Source organism: Etheostoma spectabile, chromosome 21 (assembly GCF_008692095.1).
Source record: "Etheostoma spectabile isolate EspeVRDwgs_2016 chromosome 21, UIUC_Espe_1.0, whole genome shotgun sequence".
NCBI lineage: Eukaryota > Metazoa > Chordata > Actinopteri > Perciformes > Percidae > Etheostoma > Etheostoma spectabile.
Window position 1 is genome coordinate 15,534,482 of NC_045753.1, and position 12,908 is coordinate 15,547,389.

Sequence of the window (12,908 nt, forward strand, 5' to 3'; positions counted from 1 at the left end):
CACACACACACACACACACACACACACACACACACACACACACACAGGCCAATCACCTCTGGGGGGCACTTCAGCCAACCTGTTACAAAATAAGACGAGCAATAATAACAGAAATAAGACTGTAGAGCAATTGTATGCTGTTTCTATAAAGAAGAGAGTTAAATATTGCTGACAAGAAGGACAGTGTGTGTGTGATGGGGAAGAAAGGAAAAACATCTCAGAAAGGAGAATGTTTTCGGAAACCACAGACAATGTACCATCTGCACACAGCGGGGTGTGTGAGCGACACTGGACTACTGCTGTGAGGAACTATTGCATTGTTATTAAATGGCTGTTGCCTCACTGGCAGCCATATTAAAGCATCAGATCCTGTGCCCAATGCAAGGCAACGAGAAAGAGAGAAGAGGGGGAAGTTTAAGAAAAGATAAAAAGCTCAAAACCAGCCTGGCCGTCTGGACATGGTGACAAGTTGTGCAGCTGCGATGGCACTGATTAGAAGATGGCAGTACTTAATTCTTCAAAATGAAAAGGCAGAAAAGCTGCTTTTTTCATTCATTCTTTCTGTCTTTATCCTCTAACCTCTCTACCTCCCTCTCCCCGCCCACCACCTCTATTGGCTCAGCATCTTATACAAGGTGCAGCAAGAGGACAGCTTTTTTGGACTTAGAAGCTGTGTCTTAAGAAATGTGAATATATCAGCTCAATCCATTACCAGGTCTTGTTGTGGGGGTCAGAAGATGTTCTTCTTTTTTATTAAACTTTTCCTTACGCTCACCATGGTAACTTTCCATGGTATAGTCACTCTCTGTACCCCTCGAGCAGTTCACCTGCAAAGTCAATTTAATTTCGAATTTGCTGAAAAGTCGTGTCTCTCTTTTCATGGCTGATGAGTCTGGATCCACTTCTGCTTTAGCAGCATGTTGACTTATTGATGCCCTTTGTGCACACTGAACTAGTGGCAGACAGTGCATGAAATGCCACTGAGTAGCAAGAGTTGATTAGCTCCCCTTGCTCTCCCTCATCTCATTCCCTCACACTCAGGGCAGTGAAATGACTCTTGAGATTGTGCACTCTGCTAACAGTTTCATGTTAACTTTTTTTGTGCCAGAGGTTATTAAATGCACAGTCACTGAGTTCTTGTCTCTGTCTTATGCCAAGCATTATGTGCAGCTTCTGCTTAAAATGAATATGTAGGAATAGATTCTTTTCTTTTCTTAAAATGTTTTTGACTCTGAACAAATGGCAGGCATCGTGACATTTGTCCTGCATTCCCATTGTGTCCGGACTAGACTAGTTGTCTCTCGTGCATCCCCTCAGGCTAAAAGGGCAGAATGGGACATTTCTGTTCAAATAGTTGTTTTTTTTAATATGCATTGTAACTTTACTGGTTTTTGGACATTTAATTACAATTAAAACATAATTAAGAAGTAATTATTCTAACAATTGGTCATGTAATATGTAGCCAGTTTGTATAGTTTTGGGATTGACTTGTCTTCAGAAAGCTGTTGCGGCAAGTCACACACAATACATGTTTATACATTACAATCTCAGGTTTAGGATCTAGATGCCACACTTGTGGCAGAACTGGTTTGATTGAAGACACAGCATGTTAAGGCAGAATTTGGTAGAGGAGATTAGAGATGAGTTGATGCCATTAAAGGAACCAGTTAATTTTTTTTTTTTGGGGGGGGGGGGTTCCACCTTTAATGAACACCACAGCTAGGTGAGAAAGAGGGAAGACTTGCAGGAAATTGTCACAAGTTGGACTCGAACCCTGGACCTCTGCGCCGAGGCATAAACCTCTAAGTGTATGTGCGCCTGCTCTACCAACTGAGCAAACCCGGCCTCTAAAGGAACCAGTTATGAACTGACCACTCTCTTCACCTGTCCTGGGAAAAATCCCAATCCAAAATTGGACTGACGTCCTCAGTAATACTATAAGTAAGTGACCGGGTAGAAAAATAAACACACGCATGCATGATGAGCAATACTTAGAATAGAATTAATTAAAAAGTAGAAGCATAGTCAGTCCTCTACCTTCTCTAGCAACTGAGAGGAGTGAATGGTGACTTCCCCATAAATGTGCATGTATGCTTAAACTCCTTTTGTTTTCCTGACCAAAGTTTCCAAGGAGCTGCTTTTTTGAGACCGTCATGCCGCTTGAGGGAACCTGACATTTGGAAAAGGTCTATTAAGAGGATTTGTTTGGGACAGCTTCAAATTACGGTGGCACACAGGGAACGGGAGGGATAGAGGGATTGAGGAAGAAAATGGCTCCTGCTTATTTAAATGTCACTTCTACGGAGGGTGAATGCATAAGCCCTTCTTTTTTTAAGCATTACATGGGCATTTCTCACAATAGAAAAACATTTCTTGTCATGTTTAATTCTGCGTTTGTCTCTCTCCATCTTTCGGTTTGGCTCTGTCTGCGTTATTGGCAGCGGGCTTTAAGCCTTGTGAAGCTTTGCCAAAATCTTGACAGTAACCACAAACCATTCAGTTTGTTTTGTGTAGGTAGTGACTGAAGGACCAATCACTCTGGTCTTATTTGGATTTTAAGTTTTAGGTTGGACTGTATATGCAGAGGTGTAAAATGCATATTAATTTTCAGGCTCTCCTACTCTCCATCCAAGTGGAGGAATAAAGCAGGAAAGTAAGAAAGGAATCGCTTTAAGTCAAAGCTGGGGGAGGAAAGCAGAGAAGGAAAATAACCGTTAAGTGTGCTGCAATTTCTGTATATGTGGAGTGATCTCTCTTATGCCAGGTTTTTTCAACAAAAGCTGTTATTTCTTGTCAGCACTCAGCGCACTTAGGAGTGCATATGGGGCTCTGCCTGCTAGTGACCTTTTTAACATGATGAGAAGACCAAAATACACTGAGAATCCCTTGGTGATGATAGTCAAATGTCACTCAAACTAAAGGACTGCAGCCAGACTCTTCGCTCTGGGCTTCCAACAAAAGTGAGGAGAAGGAGGTGCAGAGCCCTTTATCTCTTTTCCTTGACAAATAGCTGATGACACTGTTGGATTAAGCCCTCACAAGTCATGCCAGCTGCTGGAATCAGATGACAAGTACCTCAATTTCTACATGTCTTAATCTGTTTCAGACGCTTCCAGCTTCATATATAACTGGAATATTCATCACCCAGACGCCACCTGCAAATGTCAATAAATGATGTGACTTAAGTGACGCCTGAGCTTGACAGTTGGTTTCCTGAAAGGCATTTGCCCTTTTGACTACTTTTTTCATTTTTTCCTACTGCCATGACACATTTTATGGAAGAGCAGTCTGTGAGTGTACCACAAGGACTCGGGGCTATACATCGCAACATTTCTTCTAAACTTCAGTCTGCACAAGTTCCCACAGTGCCAAATACAGACGTTTAAACTCTTGCTACTACAAACCCAGCATCTATTTTAACAGAGGTTTTTCCCATAATTAAACTAATGCATAGGAGAGTATGCTGGGGTGGCTCCCCTGATTAATGGAGCAATTACATAATCCATTATACTGAATTATGAATGTGCTAATGATGAGCTCATGATTCCTGGAGTTTGCTTGTGTAAAATATGAAAAGGAAAGCGGAGAGGGCTGTCTGTTTGCAGAGGTTCCACTCATCACTGGCAGGGAGCGCTAAGGAGGAAGAAGAGATGTGCGACTGCCTACGAAGAGTGGCTGTTACGGGTCATTGCTTCCTGTTGTAGAAAGAACGCCTCCTACCGTTCCCACCAAGACTGGTTGTCGTAGATTTGAGGATCTCCTGCTATGAAATACTAAAGGCCATACAAATCTGAATTCATGTTTTATGTAATTTTTTTGATGGGAACATAAAGTAAGCAATTAAGTAAAAAGGACTTCATAAAGGATGACAGTTGGCAACTGAGCGCTGTCATAATCTCATTGGCTCAAACCGTTATTGCTCTTAAGCAATATTTTCTTCTTTACATTCTTGTCTATTTGCTGGAACGTTCCTGGATGTGTTGTGCAGCAGACGTCTAGAAATAGCTCAAATCCTCTGTCTTGGATATTTCATAATACCAATCATTTGTTTAGTAGTAAACATCAGACACTAATTATTTCATTGATCTGTGGATCGACTAATTGATTCAGCACCAGCTAATAGAAGCTGGTAGTGGGTGGTGGGTAGTGACCGTTGCCATGCCTGCCTTCATGCCAGATGATACATTTATCTTTGAAATCGAGACCGAGAAACTTTTGTCCAACAACTGCCACTGCGGCCACAATTACATGATAATAATACTACTTAAACATAGAAGCACAATTAGAAAAGAGTCCTATTCCAGCAAACTGCTTGGTAATGTCAGTTACACAACAATACCCACCTAGTATAAGTTTGCTAACATTAGCCACCATTACCTGCTGTTCATACTGGACCAAGTGAGACTGTAAAAGCAAAGTGTAGTGAACTGGGCAAGGGTGGAATACTCTGCTTATATATTAGTTTTAGGCAAATTTGATTATTTATTTTTTAAGAAGAATGTGTTATTCTACATTTACATGCTGCATAGTTTTGCATTAAACTGGAGCGTTCCATTTCTCATGAGCACAAAAGCAGTGCTGTTACAATTATTTTTTACCATACTCGTCCCACCTTATGTAGTTAAATGGAAAATTATTAGGAGTAGAAAGGAACAGATTGGTGTCACGGGGGGGGGGAATTATTTTCTCACCTGTGTAGATAAATATGTAGATAACCTTAACTCTTACACTTGACAGATGAGTTATTGGCAACTGATATCATTCAACAGATTGTGTGAAAAGAAGATGCCTATAGTACTTATAGCACGGTATGTTGTACATGTCAGTTCTCTCACATGATTGTAAATAATCGTGTAAGTACATCTACATGAGGCACTCATGCAGCATGTCTGATGTTCAAACTGGCATCCAGCCTCTCTTGTGCTCAGTATCACTGCGGTTACATACTCATAGTTAAAGCAGCGTAACAATAACATAAAATGCTGTGTGTGCAGAAGGAATTCTGTTGATATAAAAGAAAAAAAAAGTATAAAAATTCTGGAGTTACAAGACACCTGAACTGCAAGTTGGGCTTTTGTTTATTATATATTAAATGAAATGAAATGAATCTGACCGATTTTTCAGTTGTGATTTGTTTTGGCACTATTGGATGCTGCAATTATGTCAACATTTTTGATATGTTGTAATATATTCTAGTCAAATGATAATATTTCTTTGAGTATTTGACAAGTCTTCCACTTTGCGCTCATCTGCAACGGTATTGTATTACAAGTGCCAAGACGTGCTTTAAAGTCATGTGAAGTAGGAAGAGTTGGTGTGCCACTCGGGTCAGATTTTACACAATGATTAATTCTTGTGGCTGATAAAATTAGATATATTTTATTGCGTTTAAACCTTTCTTTTGAGTTTTCAAAGGCTACATTGCTAATAGTTCCTTCAAGCTATCTTTTAATACACACTGCAGATTTCCTTTGGTCAAAATCTGACCACAGAAGTGCATACTTCTGCTGATTATTTGGGTTTTTGCCAGGACATCTTTATCTAGCACACCAAGAAAAGAGACCAGGGTTAGTTTGACTTATGGCGTTTTTCCATTACATGGTACCTGCTCAACTCGCCTCGACCCGGTCGCGGCGCCCCGTCTTCCTTTTTCCATTGCAGATTTAGTACTACCTCATGCGTGAGGCAAACGTGGCTGATTGTCATAGCAATACCGAAGGAAACGGCCGTGACTTAACGCGACACACACACACACACACACACACACACACAGAACGTCAAAGATGTGCTGTCTTTGATTCTCAGCATGTGGCTGTTGCCAGCCAGAAGACACATTTGGTTTCAAAAGAAGCTGGAGGCAGCAAAACAAAAGGCTAAACTATGTAATGATGACGCAGTGATTAGTGACGATTCTCTCCGACCAATCAGTAGTCTGCAGGTTTTCACGTCACATTTTTGGTATTGCCTCAGCTCGCTTAGAACCTCGAAGGAAATAATACTAAATAAAGTACCTGTTGGCAGGTACCAGGTACTACGAGTAGAGGCGAGTCGAGCAAGTACCATGTAATGGAAAAACGCCATTAATGTCGCTTCATGTCTTCACACTTGTGAAAGATGAAAAGAAAATGTGGAGCCTAAAAGTTAAGATGGGTAGCGATGCCACACTAAATCCCATACTCAACAACCAATCAGACAACTTCCATGACTTTGCTTCTAAACTGTCGGCCAAGTACTTTCCCATTATATTGTCACCTGCTGCCACAGGTAGCGGTGGTCATGATCTGTAGGATGCAAGCTACGGTTCTCTTGGGTTTTAGAGCCTCAGACTTTATGAAGTATACAGTCACATCGCAGTCTATCTAGTTTGAAGTATCCTGCTAAAAACGTGAATGTACTGAGTATTCTTGTGTGAATTCATGAATGTTTAAATGGCATCTCTGGAGAACTAGCGTTAATTGCAAAAACAAGTTTTAATTGGGCTTGTGTTTACAAAATGTTGTCTTCATGCCCTAGTTGCACATACAAGAATAAATGGGTTTCTCAGGAGATTTTATTACATCGTGTTATTTATATGTATTACAGAATTGAATTGACTTTTCCCTTGGGGATCAATAAAGTATATATCTATCTAGAATATATTTTTGTCTTGATGCAGCTCTGTGTGCAACAATAATGTCTGTTAGTTCATAATATGCACCGGTCGTCTTTAGCTGCGATGATTGACATCCATCATTTTTCCGCCCACAGTGTCTGTTTTAGGCTTGCGGCAGATGTGTCTGCATTCGATGGGGTTCATTTGAAGTTCAGCGTGTTAGTCCATTTTCTTAGGTAAACAAGCCAGCCAGACTCCCAACTTCCAGCTGGGGACACTTATCTGCTTATCTCTGATAGAAAATTGCCTTCTTTCCATAGTGTTTGAACTCTCTCCGTGCTTTCTCAAGGTAACTTGCTGAAGTGTTTGTCTATTTTGAGAGGTGTACCGTGTGCTACCCAGTGAAAAGATCTCAAGCTTGAAAATGAACTCTGTGTGTACTATTTAATGTGGAAATATTTGCTACAAGTGAAAAGCAAAATCCTTATTTAGTTTCAAATAAAGCAGTAAAAGCTTGTGACTGGTGGAAAAATGTGTCTCCTCTCCAGGTAGAACCCGGGTGCACTGTTTATTACTTTGGCTAGAATTGCAAAGAGGGGAAAAGTAATGAGAATTTTAATGATAATTATTGTTAGTTTGTGTACTGTGCATTTACTTGTTGTCCAAGTCCGTCCAAGCATCTGTTTGCTATTTTGTTATTTTCTCGGTGTGTGTTCCTTTGTGCTGCCCCTTTCAGATATCCACTTTATTACATAAGCATGTATTTCGGCTTTATATTCATATAAGCACCAGAGACATTCTGTAAAAAGAAAGAGAAAAAGAAAAAAAGGTGGTTTGGTTAGGTGGCAGTCTGAATTGAATGTGATAACATTAAAGATAAAAGTACAGAATGCACAAGTTTAAATATGTAGTCAGAGATATACTGAATAGGCATCTTATTCTGCATTCTTAGAGCACTAATGCATTCACCTTATGCACTCTAAAAAAAAAAAAGAAATCCATATAATAAACCACAAATAAACCGGTATAGTAATTATCATCCATTTACGATGTTGAGGAGATTCTTCTCATGTCAGATCAGTCTATAAAAATGTGTTTTAATTTATTTTATTTTCCCCTTTTTCCCCCAGGGCAAAAAAGGATTAAAAAAACCTTGAAAAGGAGAAGGGGCTTTCCCCTTTTCTTACGTCACTGATGGCATACTGTATGTCTCTCATCGGTCATGTTAGGTTTTAGGCAAAGTTATGTAAATGATTAATGGAGACCTATGTCTCAAAAAGCTGTTACTTTACCAGATAGCTAAAGCTACCGTAGCTTCTATGTGTAAAAGAAGTTCATCTGTATTGCAGGGTTCTCCCTGCTCTCCGTGCACTCCATGCTGCCAACAGCAAAGCATGCTGTGGTCGTTAGAGTGGGCCTCTGGGCCCTGGGCCATCGGCTCTGCCTTGGTCTGCTCTGCTGGCTGCATTGACCCTGTTGTGAAATTTCAAATGTTACAGTTAGCTCCATTAGGACCTGGACTGGGTGCCGTTGGAGACCTAACTGCCCAATCCGTGGCTGCGCTGCCCAGGAGATGATGTCCAGGGATTGGTCAGAGCGAGGAGCGTCTGATGCCTTGTTGTATTACTGGGAGCGCAGCCACGGTGCCTTGTTGTTGTGGTATCACAGTCTTGTTCACCACGTTCTTGCTCAAGCTTGGATTGTTCGTTGAACAAATTAAACATGTTAGATTGCAGAGGATTATGTAAATGCAAATATAGCACACTGTTATGCCTCTGTTCATTTTATTTCATTTCAGTCACTTTTTTGGGAAAATAGTCTGAGCTGAATCACAGTCTTACTACATGTATTTCCCATTAGTGTTCCTCTCTGGACTCCTCCCTGCCTGGTGCATTAACAACATTGTCATTAAGTGATGACAAATGGCTTTCCTGACCAATGGAAGAGCAGTAGGCAAAGATTGAAATGAAAGCAGAATATTTCATCATATTTTGGAGACAGTGTGTAAAATAAATTGAGCGTACAGACAGACGGGAGAGAGGTGGATAATGCTGCAGAAGTAGTTCTAGATGTGTGTATCTATGGAGGATTTGATTTAGGTTTTCAGTGCCAGACTGGGCTGCTGTTGGAGTCCATTGTAACTGCCTTGAGCAAGCTACAAACTTCTTAAAGCTACCTTTTATGTCTACAGGGGGTGAGTGTTAGATACTCGAAAGATATGTTTTTAGTCAAATATCACTTTAATCCATCATGTGACCCCTCTTTTATCCCATGGCCAAATACAGCAGCTTCAAGAGTTCTGGAGTTTGAAGGGAACTTAAAATGTGGGAGATAAGAATGTATCTTACCATAGAATAAATACAAGCCAAAGAAAGGTTTAGCAGATCTAACTGATATCTAAGGCATTCATTTGTTTGTGTGAGTTTGTTCGATTTACAGACTTAACTTTTTTCCACGTCCGACTTGTGAGTGTCTGACGCAGCCATGTTAAGTGATTCATTCACTCAGACATCCCAGTGTATTTGCAATTAATCCTCTCATGCTGTTACAGTTACCTACCTTGGGGTTGTTATTATATGGCTCTGTTCATGAAAAATGGATAAATGTCAGCTTCGTGGCCTCCTGTAACGATAAGGACATAAACAAAAGGTTAGTGACACCTGGGCCAAATTGACCTTTTGTTTATCAGAGTGAGAGGGGAGATAGCAACGGTCGGTGCGACGCAGTCGACCAGAGTCAGAAATGCTCAGATAAAATCTGCTGCCAAAGGTTGTGAGCTCTGGTTTTAGACTCTCTGATTCTGTGGCTAGTGTGGAGGATGCAGCTCTTTCCATAGAAAAGAGGAAGCTAACAACCATGCTTGCACCACAGCACAAGTTTTCTTTCCTGTCTGCTTTGCATAAAATCAGCATGGCTCTTTGTCAGTATGTTGCTCTGCAATTAACCTGGAGAGGCCCAAAACGGATGCCCTCTAAAGGGCTTCATTAACCTGTGCCTAAAAGGCAGCCATTGTGCTCTGGCTCCCATGACCTGCACTAAGCGACCACAGTACCTGACACATTTTCTCAGCTATAGTGGTTGGCTGAGAAACAAACCCACCAGCATTTTGTATTCGTGGAAATCTTTTTCAGCAAACATGAGCAAGGCCTTGCTGAAATGATTAGTCCATTGATGGAAAATTAATAATCATCATTTTGGTTTGCTGTTTTTGTTAATTGACATTTATCAAGCAAAAAGAGGCAAACATTTGGTGGTGCTTGTTCTTCCAATGGAAGGATTTTCTGCTTATCTTCGTAGATTAACTATATTTGGGGTTTGGACTCTTGGTCAGAGATAAAAATTTGAAGATGTCCCTCTTGGCTTTGTTTTATTGGACAGTTTTCACTATTTCCCAACATTTTATAAACACTTAAATAAAAAAACTAATTGATGATTCAAATTCATCACTCTACCTCTCGGCTCAGCTGATGTAGTGAGCACACATGCAGTTTTACTTCACCATTTTGAACTTGAGGTAGAACAAAAGTCATGCTTTGTCAGGTGAGATAACATGTGATTTTGTGGCGTCGCCCTGATGCCCCATACCTCCTCTCATCCCCGTCCAAATTAAGCCGTCTTCTTCTTCCTTAGTCAGCTTGATGTTTGAGCCGTATTTTTCACAACATCAGCATACAGCACTGGCAAACCAGGACCCAGGGGACTTGGGCTCTGTGTGTGTGTGTGTGTGTGTGTGTGTGTGTGTGTGTGTGTGTGTGTGTGTGTGTGTGTGTGTGTGTGTGTGTGTGTGTGTGTGTGTGTGTGTGTGTGTGTGTGTGTGTGTGTGTGTGTGTGTGTGTGTGTGTGTGTGTGTGTGTGTGTGTGTGTGTGTGTGTGTGTGTGAGTGAGAGTAAGAAGAGAGACTGCAAGGCTTGTCTGCATGGCCTGTCTGCAGTCAGTTGGAGTAGCCTGTATGTGTGTCATCTCCTGATTGCAACACCAGCTTGGCCCACTTTTGCCTGACCGACTACACTCTACAGCTCATCTGGGCTCTTCCCGCTTGTCTCTTTGTGTTTAATTTGCTCTTCTCTTCTACTCTCTCTCTTCCCTGTGTGGGGTCTAGTTTTCATGTCTCTTCTCGACAGTTAGAACAGAACTACCAAAGCTCGCCAAGATGTAGAACGTCCCAGGTGAATCAGGCAGAAGGTATTGGCTAACAGCCAGTGCATACTGTACAATGAATCAGGCAGGACTAACCCGAACACATTCACTCTCATTGAGTTCATATCCACACCAGTGTACGCATATGTGCACATCTAGGTCAGAAAGTGAAAAGGGAAAAATGGAGCCCTTACTAGGTCTGCACAATATATTGTTTTTCTTTTATCGTCATTGCAATATCAACTGGTGCAATATTCATATTGCAGAATTGTTTTAAATTCAACAATCTATTTGTTGTATTTTAGCAGAATACTAAAAGCAGCAGACATGCAGAACTGAGTACACTTTAATAGCTGTTTCTGTATCTCAATTAATATTGTTGTATCGCAATATTCAACGTTATCGCATATCTGCATCATACACTGCTATCTACAGATTTGGCATGCTCTTGACTGCAGTGACAGCATATACACGTACATGTGTAAACCCACACTTTTCTGAAAAGTGACATCCGTTGTTATTTTTTAAAACAGAGAGGTTGAAATGTCCATTTATGAAAATATCCTGCCACGTGTAGACGTGTCTCTCTGCTGTTTGGTGTGAGCAGATATTGGGATTTTACAGATTTTACTCTGGAAAAAAGAACAGCTGCCTGCGGTTGGCGCTGTGAGAGTGAATCAAAACCGTAAAGTTGCTTACCAGACAGCTAAACAATTCAATTTGTAAAGCAGAGGGGAGGTGCAGATCCGGTTGAAAATTCTCTTCATCACTACAAACGACACCTTTCATATTGCCACATTGTCATTTGATACCATGACAAAAATATGTTTATAAAGCTGCTTTTTTAATTAAAAAAAGAAGGGAAAAAAGACAATTGACTCTTGGATTGCAGAATATTTTTCCTCACATATATTAAAAAATACTGGATTTGACATTTGAAGGTTTCAGCAATGAAAGTGATGAAGCAAGAGGTGTTTTCATCCAGTCAGATGAAGGAAGGCTTCATGTGGATGACTTGGTGAAGGAGAGCACTTGTCAATCATTTGTTGTACAGCAGAATTTAGAGTGAGGCTGGTCCGAGAAAATACATGTTGAGCTTTGACAGACCATATTAAGCAAAGCAAAATTTGTTGGACTTGCAAGACAGCATGTCAAACCCTCACTGCCTAGATTTGGGAATGATTGGTCAGGCTGGGTTTCAAATTTTTAGAATACTGACATTTATCACAGTTAATGCATGATTATTTCATTACTATATCAATTGCATTCTGTATTTAATATATGTCATGTATGTTTTTTTAAATGAATAGTCCCATCATTATAGGATTTGTTTATTTGCTTTCTTGGCAAGAAGTAAATAACCTCAATACTCGTTCAATATAAGGCTACAGTCAGTGGTTAGTAAAAGAAATGTGTGGTCCAAAGGTAACAAAATCTGCCTTCAAGCACTTTTCAATCTTACTAACTAATGTTAACCTATGTTATAACTTGTTTGTTTAATCCTTACAAAAAAATGGAGTTTAATAACAACAGGCTGCAATTTTGGGTAGCTAATGTGTGTCACACTTTTTCTTGACCAGAAGCAGCGACTTCCTGGAGTCTTGTCGTCGTCGTGGGGTTTCCTCCCTGTTTCTAGTCTTATGCTAAGATAAGCAAACTGTGTCCTGGCCATAGCTTTGTGTTTATCCTACAGACATGAGAGCTATGACAAGCTTCTTCTCACCCAACTATTGGCAAGAAAACAAATAAGTGTGTTTCCCAAAATGTTGAACTATTCCTTTAAGACAAGACCAATGAATTTGAGAAGTTGTCTCATAAATTTCGCTATCATGGCCAAAACCATGGTATCTTGAAAAGCATAATGCCTGGGGATGGCATGAGCAGGCAGCTCACACTCTGCTCTCACACATCACTGGGTAACTAGAAGACAGTGTCAGAATGATGGAGACTGTGAACACGCCATCTTCATCCTTTGTGTGTGTGCGCATGTGCATTGCCTCTGTCCAGTGCCTTCCCCGCGCCCGTGGCCAGAACTGTCACTCGAGCTCATTATGCCATTAGCTGCCTCAAGCCTCAGTCCATTTGCTGGGCAGGGAGTGTGACGGAGCCCTATCACAGGGGTCACCCCTCCTGCTGGAGGCCAGTCATCTTAGGTGTGTGTGTGTGTGTGTGTGTGTGT

The 12,908-nt window shown here is 40.8% G+C and overlaps 1 protein-coding gene and 1 long non-coding RNA gene across 4 annotated transcripts in view; one reads left to right on the forward strand and one right to left on the reverse strand.

Annotated features, from left to right (window-relative positions):
- Positions 1–12,908, forward strand: part of ctbp2l (C-terminal binding protein 2, like) — a 96,729-nt gene that overhangs the window by 10,002 nt on the left and 73,819 nt on the right. The gene's annotated exons all lie outside the window — the stretch shown is intronic.
- Positions 6,607–12,908, reverse strand: part of LOC116670807 (uncharacterized) — a 13,903-nt gene continuing 7,601 nt past the window's right edge. Inside the window, exons 2-4 of the long non-coding RNA XR_004327127.1 lie at positions 9,152–9,214; positions 7,885–8,065; positions 6,607–7,391 (exon numbers count right to left, since the gene is read on the reverse strand). This is a non-coding gene — a long non-coding RNA (uncharacterized LOC116670807). The remainder of the gene's footprint in view (positions 7,392–7,884; positions 8,066–9,151; positions 9,215–12,908) is intronic.